Source organism: Kogia breviceps, chromosome 16 (assembly GCF_026419965.1).
Source record: "Kogia breviceps isolate mKogBre1 chromosome 16, mKogBre1 haplotype 1, whole genome shotgun sequence".
NCBI lineage: Eukaryota > Metazoa > Chordata > Mammalia > Artiodactyla > Physeteridae > Kogia > Kogia breviceps.
The window spans coordinates 71,172,228-71,185,697 of record NC_081325.1 but is presented as its reverse complement, the minus strand read 5'-3'; the positions used below and the strand labels follow the sequence as shown (position 1 = coordinate 71,185,697).

Sequence of the window (13,470 nt, the reverse complement as noted above, 5' to 3'; positions counted from 1 at the left end):
TAAAATGACTTTCTTTTTCCTATCCAAGGGGAAACCATATGCCAGAGCAGATTTTTGTCAGGTCCAAGATAAATGAGCAGTTTGGCTCAGTGGGGAATAATTCCAGTTCGTACTGAAAGATCCGCTTCGGTATCAAAATCTCATCCTCTCAATGCCAGGGTCCTGCCACGGATCACCTGCACGCACCTGGGTTCAAGAGTCTTCCCTGTAAGGACGTGGCGTAAGGGGTGCGATCACCTCCTTCCTCCCACACCCCCAGGAAGTGGGGAGTCTAGTACTGGCAGAACCCAAATGCCAGCAGAAGCCTAAACTGACTTTCACCTTCCTCACACATATTGATGGGATCACCCGGCACTGCTACAGAAGTACGTAGGGAATGGGGAACAGGCTGGGAGGGAAATGTGTGTGGCAACATCTAATCCAGATCGAAGCCCATCTCACTTGGCCAGCGGACCCCTAAGAACAGGTGAGAAGGAATTCTGGGCTCTGGGAAATGCCAGTCACCTTCTGGGAAAAAAAAGAAACCAGTGGCCCATGAAGCAGGACATAACTCACACATAATGTTTGTTACGTATACTGCAACAGCAATCAATAACTTGCAGGCTCAGCTGTTTGGAGCACTTCTTCCCAAGGGCCTGACTCACCGCCATGTCTTCACTTGCCAAGGTGGGCAAGGGACTGGAGATGCTGAAGGGGGTACGCCAGATGCAGAGTCAGAAAGTAAATCACTGATACCAAAAGACAGAAGGAAAAGATAGGTAGAAAGAAAAGAACAAGGGTAGATAAAGAGATGGTGGGCAGATAGATGGTTGGATGGATAGATACACGGAGAGACAGAGCTGTATACATATATTTATACCTCAGGGGCAACAGGGGTGCAATGGACCAATGAATGATCAGTAGAAAAGAAGAAACAAAGACAGATTTGTTAGAAGCCTACTTGTTTCTGGTCACCGAACTTCGAGCTTCCCATGCATCATCTCACGTAATCCATCAGTGACAGCACTACTCTTTTGCCTATTTTACACTTACCCAAACTGTCGACACGATCAATAATATTATCGGGGTTAGTGTTAAAATCTAGTTCTGGGTAGCCACAAAACCCTTAGGCTTTCCATGATCCACGCTGCTTCTCATCAAAAGTCATGCTAAAGTTTGGAAGACGCTACATTAGGGAGTGGGCTGCAAGCCACACAGATCTGCTCTGGGAGCGCATAATTATAAACTACACCCTCAAACCTACTCAACCATTTAGCATCCTACCAAACACCCCGGACGCTCCAGGCCTTGGCAACAAGCAGGCGAGAAGCACGCTTCTGTCCAGTACTGTCTTTCACCACCTCCGTCCTTGACACTCCGTGGTCTCCACACCCCACCTCCCAGACCCTTTTTTGCTCCAGCAGTTCCCACCTTCTAAGGTACAAACAAATTGCCTAGGGTTTTGTTCAAATGCAGATTCTGATTTAGAAGATCTGGAATCTGAGATTCAGCCGTTCTAACAAGTGATGTTTAGAATCCAGGTGAAGTTGATGCTTCCGGTCTGAAGACCACACTTTAGGTAAACTAACCTCTGTTCTATACCCCATTGTTGGAGAAAATCAACATGTGAAACAGAAAAGGAGACTTAGCATCATTCTCTGGGCACTAAGAGCATTTAGTACACATAACCATGGGAAATGCGATGTGGACATGGGATTTGAGCTCTATGTATATTTAAAGGAAGTCATGGAATCCCCCAATGCTTCCCCAAATTACCCAGATGCAGTTTTATGTGAGTAAAACCAAAAGCTGCACAGTAAAGAAAAATGCCATCTTGATGCTATTCAAATATATATTTACTTATTCATGATCTTTCACCCAGTTAATTTTCTCTGAGAAATTATTCAGGTCACTTTTTAAATGGGTTTCAATGTTTCCAGGGCTGCAGCTCATTATAAAAATGTTCACAGCAGATAGAATCTTGCTTCAGCACAGCACTGTTTTCAAGCTGGCAGACACAGAAATAGGTATGTGGATATTGCACCATAAACATTAATTTAGTATTATGCGGAAGGTTGATTGATTAATAAATACATAAGCCAGGAAGCCTAGTTTAACTCTTAATTGACTTTTTTTAAATTTCACAGAGAGGGAAAAATTAATCTAGAAGTGTTGATTGATTGAGAGTTTTAGTCTCCTCTAGACAGCAATGGAAAATGACTATGAACCTGGAACTTTGCAAACTGCATCATTTGCAAAATAAACCCAATCAACAAATTTCATCACACAGTGATGGATGGTCAGAAAGAAAGAGGTGTAGCGATCACGGAGAAGAAGAATGTGTAATCATCCAAGGAAGCAGCTCACCATGCGGAGCGGAGAAAGGAGGAAGAATTAGCAAATATTTCCAGCTCAGGAGTGGACACAAGTGAAAAAAATACATATATATATACTTGAAACTTTTAAAATTAACGAGCATCACAGCACTCTGGCAGACTAGCAAATGAGAATTAGTACATTGCATTCTTGAGAATGTACAGAATATAAACATATTGTGCAGTTGTGTTCCCACCACAAAGACCGCATGATGTAAAGAACTGACTTACTCTAGTGCCATGATCAGAGGGTCATGTTTAGAACCCAATGTTCTATATCTAGACTTACATAGTGCTGAATTGTTTTTTCTAAAAACAAAGGAAACATCTTCATTGTTCTCTTTTTTGAAGAGTAGCAATGAAGCTGAGCAGGGCAACTGTATCTCAGACCTGCATCTCCTTCCTGTGATTTCGTTTTTCCTTTCCAGATCATATTTACACAATGACAATCAAGGTCAAGTTCCAAGCCCTAAGCCTCAGAAAGCTGACATCAGAATCGTCAGTACTGCTTGCATTTAGTGTGTCCATGGGAGGAAATGGAAGGAAGGAAAGAAGGTAACATTTGAGGACTTTCTATAATAAGAACTGTGAAATCTTCTACCAGAGATTCAGATCAAAGTTCTCACATCAACACTGTTTTATTAACCCCATTTTTCAAAGGAGAAAATGAAAGATTAGGGATGTCAGTGAGACTGGCCAGTGCTGCAGCAGCTGTTACGTGGCGGAACCCCATTTATGATGGGCTCTGTGCATGTTCTAGAGAATGATCTTTCCACACCCTGCATCAGAATGACTGCAGAGCTTGTTAAAGCAGATCGTGGGCCCCCACTCAGAGCTTCTGATTCAGTCAGTGTGTTAGTTTCCTACTGCTGCTATAACAAATCACCACAAACTGGGTAGCTTCAAAACACAATTTCGTTATCTCACAGTTCTGTGGGTCAGAAGTTCAGAAACAGCACAGCTCAAGTGGGTCCTCTGCTTAGAGTCTCCTGGGGCTGAAATCAAAGGTGCTGACAGGGCTGCTTTCCTTCCTGGAGCCTCTGGGGAAGAATCGGCTTCTGCTCTCATTCAGGTTGTTGGCCTAATTTAGTTCCTTGTGGTTGTAGGACTGGGGTCCCCCTTTCCTTGCTGCCTCTCGGTCAAGGGCCAAGCTTGGCTTGTAAGGGCGGCCTGCCCCCTTCCCATGCTTTCCGTGTGGCCCCTTCCAGCAAAGCCAGTCTCTCTCGTGCTTTGAATCTCTCTAAGTTTCCTTTCTTTTGCATCTCTCTGACTCCAGCCAGAGAAAGTTCTGGATGCATTGTGAGTAGACTGGGCCCCCTGGATAATCCAGAATCATCTCCCTATCTTAAAAGTCCATTAACCTTAATTACATCTGCAAACTTCCTTTTCCATGTAATACATTCACAGGATCCTTGGAAAAGAGGGTAGATCTCTTGGGGGCGGGGCATTCTACCCACTGTAGTCAGTCTGGGCTGGGCCCCCAGAATTCCCATTTCTAACAGGTTTCTAGGTGATGCTGCCGGTCAAGAGAGCACACTTCGAGAACTCCTGCTCTGGCTTTTACTCCAAGTGTGGCCCAGGGCATCAGTATCACCGAGGAGTTGTTAGAAATGCACAATCTCAGGCCTCATACCAGACTTACTGAACAAGAAGCTACGGCTTAACAACATCCCCAGGTCATTTCTGTGCTCATAAAAGTCTGAGAAGCATTGCTCTAGGGCAATTAATAAAACAGGAAAAAGAATGGAGTGAAATATATGTTTTATTTATTCTCAAAACCTTTTGGAAAGATACACCTCCTCCTTTGTCCAGGTATTGCCCTGTTGTTTTCTTGGCAGGAATGGAGGGAGGTATCTTACCTATAAAATTTGTACTTGTAAAGAATTCCTGCACTCGCTCACTCTCTCTGTCTCTCTGTCTGGCTTTATTTGCCCACCCCTCCTCCCCATTTTAATTCAAAGGAGGGAAAATCTCCCCATGACTCAACCACAGAAATGTCTGGCAACCGGAACAACTGCAGGTTGGATTTGATTATTCACTGGCAGCGCTGACAGGGCCATCCCTCCTTTGGTCAAATCCAGGATTTGATGGGACTAGATTTCAAAGTCTGCTCAGATGGGTTCTAGAAGGAAATATGGTACTTGCCATCACCCACGACCAGAGACAGGGTGAGTGCCGACGGGTGCAGCACATTCTGCTTTTACTTTGACATTAATAGGATTCCCCCGGTCCTGGAAAGAGATTCAGCAAAATCTAAGGGCCCCAGAGGAGGAAATGTCATTAAGCCTTTTCTTGAGGATGTTATTGCTTTTCTGTGACTTACCATTAGATGAAAGTGGCTACAGTTAGAATATACTGAAGAAGACTGCAAAGTAATACAGACAGCCTGTAACTAAACACACAGCTCACTTCTATCTCTGGCTCCAAAACGCCTGAATGTAATTACTGTAACCTAATCATTAGACAGCCAGAGAAAAGTGAAATATATTCCAAGATGTGGACATTAACTGAACATCATCTCAAACTCTCTTGCTTTCTCTTAATTTAAGTTGAGATAAAGAGAACAAAACAAAAATGGAAAGATACTTGGTAGTGAAAACAAGAACATACGAGTACAGTGAAGTTCTATTAAGTGTACTCTATGGGTAAAAGACAAACCGACAGACTAATCCCTCCCTCCCTCCGCCACACACGCACACGCTCACTCACTCACTATGCTGTTTCTTTTCTAGTGCACTGAGTTCCAGGCAATGAAGACCCATATTGTCTGCTTAAATCAACTGATAATTCCAGAATCAACACGAAGAATCATATAAACCAACTCTCGTTCCCAGCGCATATGCATGATTCTTGCACTTATTCTCCTTTGATTGGATAAGGAGACCATGGGAGCATTTCCAGTACTAAACCCAATCCCCTAAAACATTACCAAATTATCTGTGGGTCCTCAATAATAAAGTGTATATTGACAAAGGATGTCAGCCACCCAGAAATGTTTAATGAGGCACCTGAAAATGTACGCACATGATACCAGCAAAGAGTCGATAAGGCAATGGCCATTCAAGGCAAGATATGGGACAAAAGCCCAATAGATGATGACCACTCCAGAACTCTTGAAAGGAAAATCGATTCCCACCTCTCTGATCAATGCCATTCCCCCACATCCATTTCCGGAAACTATTTACCTCAAGAAGTATCTACAAAGAGAAAAAAGTTTCTTGAAATGTGCAGAGTGTTTACTTTTGAAAACCACCTGGCAAAATAGCTCAGCTTTGGGCTTCCCTGGTGGCGCAGTGGTTGAGAGTCCGCCTGCCGATGCAGGAGACACGGGTTCGTGCCCTGGTCCGGGAGGATCCCACATGCCGCGGAGCGACTGGGCCCGTGAGCCATGGCCGCTGGGCCTGCGCGTCCGGAGCCTGTGCTCCGCAACGGGAGAGGCCACAGCAGTGAGAGGCCCGCATACCGCAAAAAAAAAAAAAAAAAAAAAAAAAAAAATAGCTCAGCTTTCAATCCATCCCTGGTGAGCCAGTGTTCTCTTAGCTCTGTGTTTATTGGGGTGGGGGGAGAAATAAGTGAGAGTCCAGATCAAACATGGGATCGCTCTGGGGTCACTGGGGGAACACAGGGTGACCCTTCACTGGATTCTTGACCTGATGGGCAGGAGTCTGGTTGAATCTCCCCCAACTCTTCACCTCTTTATATAGATAAATTTACTTAAAATATGTATAAACAATTAAGTTATTATAAACTGAAAGTATATATAATTACTTGGGTGCTCCCCAAACATACATTTCTGTCTCTCTTCTTTCTCACATGCTATTCTATTTCTCCTTTCCAGTTTTGTGACCAGAAACCTCCTAAACATCTTTTAAAATCCTATCTAGATGCTGCATGGCCTAAAGTCTTGCACATCTGCTGTTGGGGATTGCGGCTCCGTCCCTGACACGTGGTTGATTGCCAGCACCGTCTCAACACTCCTGTTGCTGGGCCACCAGCACTCCAGTTGCTCTGGCCCTTCTCTCTCTTCACAGCCACTGATTGCTAAGCTAGGGGCCGCAGCACTAGCACTTTCCTATTAAAGGAAAACTTCCCCCCAGTGATTAAAGCCATTTGAGACCTTCTGTCCCTCCTCCCAGGGTAGTTGGGGCAATAAACTTGAAAACCAATCCAGAAAACATTTAAAGGATATTTAAACATATTTAAAGCCTATATCTCATAAACTTTGCCAAATGTCTACTCTGTACCTGGTACCCAGCTGGATATGGTAAATATGTTAGTAAGGACACAGCCTCTCCAGACAAGCAAGGCTTAGAGCAGTTCAAGAAGTGCTGTGATCACAGAACATACAGGTTGTTACAGGAGTTCAAGGAACAGCACACAACTGGTGACATGGGTTTTAGTGCCGGGAGACAACACTGCCTGGGTCTTTCTCATTTCTGCACATCTTCTGCATAGAGGTGCTTACAGCCTTTTCTTCATTCAGGAATGTTTGTATAGCTAACAGCCTCGGAAGATAGAAATGGTCTCTTCTGCTAGAACACGGGGAAGAAATGTTTTGCACGTGAAAGATGTTCACCGTCGCTAATTGTTAGAGAAATGCAAATCAAAACTACAATGAGGTATCACCTCACACTAGTAAAAACGGCCATCATCAAAAAATCCACAAACAATAAATGCTGGAGAGGGTGTGAAGAGAAGGGAACCCTCCTACACTGTTTATGGGAATGTAAATTGGTGCAGCCACTACAGAGAACAGTATGGAGGTTCCTTAAAAAATTAAAAACAGAACACTACCATATGACCCTGCAACCTCACTCCTGGGCATGCATCTGGAGGAAAACATGGTCCAAAAGGATACATGCACCTCAATGTTCACAGCAGCACTACTTACCATAGTCAAGACATGGAAGCCACCTAAATGTCCATCGACAGAGGAATGGATAAAGAAGATGTGGTACATATATATATATGATGGAATATTACCCAGCCATTAAAAAGAATGAGATAATGCCATTTGCAGCAACCTGGATGGACCTAGAGACTGTCATACTGAGTGAAGTAAGTTAGCCAGAGAAAGAGAAATATCATATGATATCGCTTATATGCAGAATCTAAAAAGAAATGGTACAAATGAACTTACATACAAAACAGAAACAGACCCACAGACATAGAAAACAAAATTATGGTTACCAGTGGGGGGAAGGGATAGTTAGGGAGTTTGGGATTGACAGGTACACACTAACGTATTTTAAATGGGTAACCAACAAGGACCCACTGTACAGCACAGGGAACTCTGCTCAGTGTTATGTGGCAGCCTGGGTGGGAGGGGAGTTCGGGGAAGAATGGATACGTGTGTATATATGGCTGGGTCACTTTGCTGTGCACCTGAAACTATCACAACATTGTGAGTTGGCTGTACTCCCATATAAAATAAAAAGTTAAAAAAATGCTCATTGTGCAGAATAATAAAAATCTTGTCTCCCTCCTGGGCAAAAAATCAGGCAAGTTTCCTTACAGCCCGTTTATTATGAAAGATTGGGGTTTCCTAAGCTCAGGGTTCCTCAGCTGTGAAGCAAACCCAGTCCAAGTGCAGCGTCCAGGGCGCTCTGTGCCACCCCTGTGACTTTGGGGACAAAAGGAGCTGACAGAGGTGTGGAGCACGTGCTGCTTGCTCTGCGGGGAGCAGTGAAGTCCTTTGTCCCTTACCCGGGAGTGTGGTGTCTTCTCCCAGCATCCACGACACTGCACTGGGCTGAAATGTTAGCCTGAAAGGGTAAAACCTAGGAACTTTCACAGTTCTTCACATTTAGAAGGGGTCAGAGAACTGTTTTGTGGGTTCTGACACCCACTTGAGCTAAGATAGGCAGGCTTCGTGTAATTTAACCACAAGGACATTCTAGAAGACAAAGTGAATATGTATATGTTCGTATATAATACGTATAACCATATAACCATCTACAATCATGCTGTACAATCATACAACGCATTGAGTGAATACGTATATGTTCATATACAATATGTATCACCGTACAACCATCTACAACCATACCCTGTACAGCCATACAGCGCATTTAGGAAAACTCAAGTAGAGCAGGTTGGCCAGATTATCATCAAGGGTTTTACACACAGTCACAAAACTAAATCAATGCGTTCAGTTTGGGCTTAGGGCTCATTTCAAGTTAAAATTTTTAATAATATTAAGTATAGTCTTTGAATTAGCTAACACAGTACTTCCCAAACTGATGTTAAAGAAAAACTGTTCTGTGTAGTGTTAATTGGTGTTCCAAGAAAAATAGACTTTCCTTGCACAATTAAGTTAGTTTGTTAACTGCAAGCAAAGTTCAATAGGTTTTTTTTTTCCACTGAAGCATCCCCAATACTTTAACATGGCAAAATATATATTTTGAATAACCTAAGGGAAGACTTAGCACGCAGCCTAGCCCAAGCTAATCTGATCAGATGTCCTTTGTTTAGGGAACCCCAATTAAACATTTCCCAGAATGATTTTTCTGTTCCTGCTGATACGAGCAATGTTTGTCTAATCCATTTTAAAATCACTATAGCCTTATAAGCAAACACACAGAAATTATAATTGAATGAAATTAGTCTTTGGTCCAATTTGCTTTTAAAATGTGTCCATGGGGTTAGGATTCTGTGGTCCTAAACCCTCATGACCTAAAAAAATTAAAATTTCAAAAAGGCTGATGTGCATCTGTTCTCTGCTCTAATGACCTACAAATTAACAAATCATTCTATTAATCGCTCTAGTTAACTAACCTGTTTCAAGATCAATTCACATAGTACTAAATATATATAGTGTATGTCAATATATCACAACCGAACACAGCAAGTTGTGATCGACCCCGTGCAATTCAGATGCTATATATTCTGCCAAAGAATGCACTTAGAGTTTCTAGGTCGTTGAAAATAGAGCATAGTATACTTACATTATTTTAATGTGAAAAATATACAATATATATAAAATACTGGGTGCATTATATGTGTGCATACGTATCATATACATACGTTTTGAAAACACCTATGCAAGTTCTTTCAACTCTAAAACTAAGAGGATTAGAAAACCAAGTAGACAGCCCTCTACCATGACAAAGTTGATAGCCCTCTGATTTTTAGACATTTTACAGCTGAAATAATGGATTAATCATTGTTCCAAGCACACACACTACAATATAAAGGTAAATATCATTGCCTTAAAGTTGTAGGGAAAATTGATATTTCCCACATTGAAAAGCTCTCTTGACCAAAAATATTTGGAAGATTCTGTCATCATCAGCTTCGATCTATTGAAGAGCAAAGATTCAATTTGCTGGCTTTCTTCTGTCTGTAAAGTCACCCCTGCATCCCTCACCCCTAGCATAGAACTATCACATGGGAGACCTCCAATCAATATTTATTGAATCCATAAATAAATTCTTCACCTTGAAATTGATACGATAACTATCTCATACAATTTTAAGTACATTTGTTGATTTCTATGAACTGCTCTATCACCAATCCAGTTAATTCAAATGGATATAAAAGTTCATTAGAAAAACCGAGAAATGTAAAAGAAATGTTTAAATGGTTTGTCAGAAGCAATGATGAAATTACTGAAATCCTGAGGATTATATAAAAAATGAGAGTTAAACAAAACATTGTAGTAAACATAGACAATATTCTGCTTATACAGACGTTTCATTTAAATGGAAAAGCAAACACGTTTGTCATTATAGTTTTTCTTTAGTAAACTATTTGACAGAGTTTTACAATATTCATTTATTTGGGCTCTCTGGGCTTCTTATAGCAAGTAGTGCTTATTTCATAAATCCTCCGGATTTTAGCAAAGTAATGTCTTGTCATTTTAAACGTCATGCAGAGGAGTCAGAAATTTATGGTGAAATCAATAAAAGATTTGAAACCACACAGGTGACTTACCCGTCCTTATGTCTGAGTAACTTCCACGTCCCCTGGGTTCATGGGCTTTGTTCCTTCGTTTCTTTGTTAGTCTTGGTGTAGCCAGGATAAATCCTCAGCTGCAAAGTCTCTTCATCAAGTTCACGTATGGGGACTCACTGCCACACACATCCCTTAATTGTTAGTGCTTATTAGACTCACATCGAGACCTTTCCTACAGAAAGATGAAAACAAAGGATTCCCAGCCTCAATGAATTTATTATCTATACGAGAAGACAGTCATATACAAAACGAACCGTTCTATAGAATGAAATTCGTTAACTCATCCATTTGAGTCTTGACTGATAGATACATTCAGAAATGTTTATTTAACACATATTACAGCACAGGTTCTGTGGAAGACACCGCAGGTACAAAGACTAATAAAATACCATAGTCCACTGGCAGGCTTCTCCCTCCCCTTACCTTACCTCTACTCTGCCCTAGTCCAGGCCCTATAGCCCCTCAACAACTGAAAAAGACTACTGTCCACAGTTTTCCCAAAATCTCCAGCCGAAAGACAGCTGTTCGATCTTCCTAGTGCACAAATTTGTTTAAGTAACCCCCCCCCTCTTCAAAAGCATTTAGTTCCACCCCATAATCCATGGAGAAAATTATAAATTCCTTAACTGACAATAATTTAGGGACCTCACTATCTTGGCCCCAATCTATCTTTGCAGTCTTAAAAAAACAAACATATCAAGGAGTGATTTACGTGACACCAGCCCTTTTGCATAGAGCATTTCATATACATTACCCGAGCCTTTTCACATATACTAACTCCATGACACCAATGGAGAGTCACAGAGCACTGTTGCGTGTTCCCCCGAAACATTTCACTTTTCCCCTTGGCTCACAAAAGGCTCGATTTCTAAGCTCCAGATAGCCAGGTGGAGCCATGTGACTAGTTCTGGCCAATGGAATGTGAACAGATGGGGCCTTTGTATAGGCCTGGTCCCTAAGAGCTCTCCCACACTCTCCTCCTCGCTTCCCTTCTGTGGCAAACTCGGGGGTCGTACGTTACGCGTGACCGCACCCCAGGATGGAGCACCTGAAATTCATCCCCTACCTCACACTGCCTCACCACCACCCCCCAAAACCAAATGGACTGGGATGTTAGGAGACACTTGATTTTCACTGCTTTAAAATCACTGAGGTTTCCAGGTTTATCTTTGTGGCGTAAGCTATTTATTCCGACAATGCAGACCGAAATGAATTTGATATCCTTTCAGAAATGAGAAAACTAAGATTCTGAATGGTAAGTGACATCCAGATTCCCGGGGCTAATAAGCTGGACTGGAAACTCGGGTCTTGACTTTCTGCGGTGGCTAATTTTATGGGTCAACTTGACGGCACTAAGGGATAGCCAGATAGCTGGTGAAACATTATTGCTGGGTGTGCTTGTGAGGGTGTCTCTGGAAAAGATGAACATTTGAACCAGCAGACCGAGGAAAGGTTACCCGCACCAGTAGGCGTGGGCATCTGCCAATTCGCTGAGGACCCGAGGAGAACAAGAAGGCGGCGGCGGCGGGAGGGCGAATTTGCTCTGTCTGAGCCGAGACACCTCTCCTCTGCCGCCCTTGGACATGGGCGCTCCTGGCTCCCAGGCGCCCCAGGCAGACTGCGACTGCGACTGGGACTCACACCACCCGCTTCCCGCGTTCTCCAACGTGCGTGCAGACGGCACGTCGTGGCACTTTGCAGCCCCCATAAGCGTGTGAGCCGATACCTACATTAACACATTTTCAGCTCGTTTCAACCTCCCGTTTCATTGTTCTCCTGCTCCTCCGCGGATGCCATGATGTCCCCCAGCGTCACTGGGCACCAGCTAAATTGACATGCTTTCTGTTCAGTAAACACTCATCACACCTCCCCAACCTGCAGCTTTCACCCACGGTGCTGCCCGGGGAAAAGGCTCTTCCTTCATATACATGCTTCAAAGCCTACTCATCAAGCTCTGACTCCGACTCCTTCCCGAAGCCCCTGGACAGAGGAATGCCTCACCTCTGTGTCCATGGAGCACCTGTCTGCCCCTTTCTGACAGCTCCTGCAATGCCATCCACCTGCATATATTCTCTCGCCCATTGGTCCAAAGGCTTTTCAAGGACAGAGACCATGTCTTACTCTTCATGGTAGAACCCACTCTGTTGAGCCCTGTACCTTATGTATGAGGTATTCAAAAATGTTTGAACTGAGTTAAATTCCTATTTTTAAACTCTTATAAATGTTGATATATTTTCTACTTCTATTAATTCTTTTAAACTACCCCACCCCCAAGACATAACATACAAGCTACTATGACTCCTTTTTTTTGAGAGTGCTACCTTAGTAGTTGCATTTGAAAGACAAAAGAATCGAGAAAGACAGTATAGGCAGCACTGGATTCCCACTGCCTTGCACGGAAGTCACTCAATAATCATGTTGAATGAATAAATGTGGTGGTTTAACTGTTTAACCTGTCATTAGTACCTACATAGATTTACAGTGAAGGTCAGTGAAAGTCACTTCTGATAATAACACAGAAGAGTGATGTTTTGCAAAGGATCTTCTGGATATGGTGTCAACTTTGATCTCCTCTTTAAATACACGACATTAGTTCTAGTCTTTAAAGTGTACTTTGAAATCCTCTGATCTTCTCTAATGAGCCACTTGATTATATAAGCTTTGCTTCATGTTTCAGAAATGAACCTGCTGTGTCTATGTTCACCAGAGACGGACTTAGGAGATTTGAGTGGTGGAGCAGACTATTAACAAGCAGTTATTCTTGTTTGTCACCACAAACCAATGCACTTCAGCAGTTTTTACCTACTAAAAAAATTGCACAAATTAGAGCGTGTCTTTAAAAATGAGTCGCTTCTAAATAAACCTTAGATGCAGTTAGAATTATGATACTTATTATGAAGAGCTGTGTCTCCTTCCATTTGGCGCTAGTGACAAAGGTTAAAAATGCCCTCCTATAAAATACCGCATAATTAAACAGAGCAATTTTGTAATTACCCACTACAGAACTGGATACATTCCAAGTTTCATAATTATTTCAACCTACGGATGATCCACTTGTACAAAAAAATAAGTCCAAAGGATAAAAGAACAGCATTTCTCTGCAGTACAATTTAGTTTCCTTCCCATTTCTCTCAATTTGTTCAGCTACTCTTCTAAAAAA

General features: G+C 42.4%; 1 long non-coding RNA gene across 1 annotated transcript in view; it reads right to left on the bottom strand.

Annotated features, from left to right (window-relative positions):
• The window catches only part of LOC131743559 (uncharacterized), a 388,810-nt gene extending 375,786 nt beyond the window's left edge, over positions 1-13,024 (bottom strand). The window contains exons 1-2 of the long non-coding RNA XR_010837343.1: positions 12,781-13,024; positions 10,290-10,482 (exon numbers count right to left, since the gene is read on the bottom strand). This is a non-coding gene — a long non-coding RNA (uncharacterized lncRNA). The remainder of the gene's footprint in view (positions 1-10,289; positions 10,483-12,780) is intronic.
• Positions 13,025-13,470: the final 446 nt, after the last annotated feature.